This window comes from Malurus melanocephalus, unplaced genomic scaffold (genome assembly GCF_030028575.1).
Source record: "Malurus melanocephalus ecotype Western Australia unplaced genomic scaffold, MMel_1.1 scaffold_238, whole genome shotgun sequence".
NCBI classification, from domain to species: domain Eukaryota; kingdom Metazoa; phylum Chordata; class Aves; order Passeriformes; family Maluridae; genus Malurus; species Malurus melanocephalus.
Window position 1 is genome coordinate 31,067 of NW_026623470.1, and position 1,308 is coordinate 32,374.

The following is a 1,308-nucleotide window of genomic DNA, read 5'->3' on the forward strand; positions in this document are numbered from 1 at the left end:
ACATTGTCCATGTTCAGAGCTCTCTTGAAAACACAACCCTACTCTGATTTCTGACAAAACAACCTCTTGTAGTCAGGAGTTTGTTATGACTTCTCCAGCAACCAGGCAGSGTTAGAGGAAGTACATTTCAGCAATTACTTCATGCATGTGCCCATCTTTGCTTGTTGTGCCCACTAAGCTGGTAGGGGCAAGGACCAACACCTTCTGCAGTTCTACAGGGCTTTGGCCTACCAATATTTCCAACCACAGCACTGATTGTGTCCCCTTAGAATGCCTGTTTTCAGGAGGTTTAAATAACATTTATGAGATTTTTAATGTTATGGCAAACAATAGAATTTGTTTCACTGATGTCTTTCCTCCTCAACTGCAAATAATACAAGTGCAAAAGCATGAGGATATTACCATCCACAGTAAGGGAAAGGTAGTTTTGGAGCTCTACACTTCCCTTGACTCCATCATAATGGAGTTACCTTAATAACCTGATAGATTTTCATAAACCATAGCCGTGTTGCACTGACCTCCTTCTTGGGTGTTTGTTTCCTTGTTCTTCAGGCAGTTTCATTTCTGTGTGTGCAATCACAGCACCCTCTAGTGCCGCCCACTGAACCTGCAAAAGGATTGCGAGTAACTGTGGACATKAAGAAGCACTTTTGGGGTATGATTATCAGGCGTTGTTTCATATGTGAAACAACACTCCCACTACGAGAATAACAATGCAAGAAGGTATTTCAGTTCTGTCCAGAACACAGACCAGGGCTCCTAAATGAACAGTTTGAATTCCTCAGGGGCTCGAGCACCTATCAGCCTGAGAGCAGCTTTTCCTTTTAATCTGTAAGGCATTATATTTCACTTTTGTTGGACCCATGGAGTAAAAAATAGATCTATTTTCCTCGTGATAAACACAAAAAGGCTCTAGGTCACGCGCTACTTCTGTGCSCTCCCGCACCGACCGTCAGGGGCTGACAGAAAACTCCCGTTACAGAATTCGCTCCTCGGGAGCTCCACGTGTCAGGGCTGCCAAGTGCCCTCGGCCCTGCCAGGCGCAGGCTCCCTCTCGGCTGTTTTTGTACAAATCCAGGGCTTTGGTTCRTTTAGTCCCAAATCCTGCCCTTCACCGCCAGCCGCGCTCCGCGGGGCCCTTTACACCAGCCCCTCCGGCACCTCACGGGGGGCGACGAGCGGCTCCAGGTGAAGCCTGCGAACCATTGCCGCTGCCCAGGCACGGACACCGCCGCACGTGCGGCAGGAAACACGGGCTCCAGCCCGGGAGCAAGGCGGGGCCGGTGCGAGGCGCTCCTCCCGGCCCGG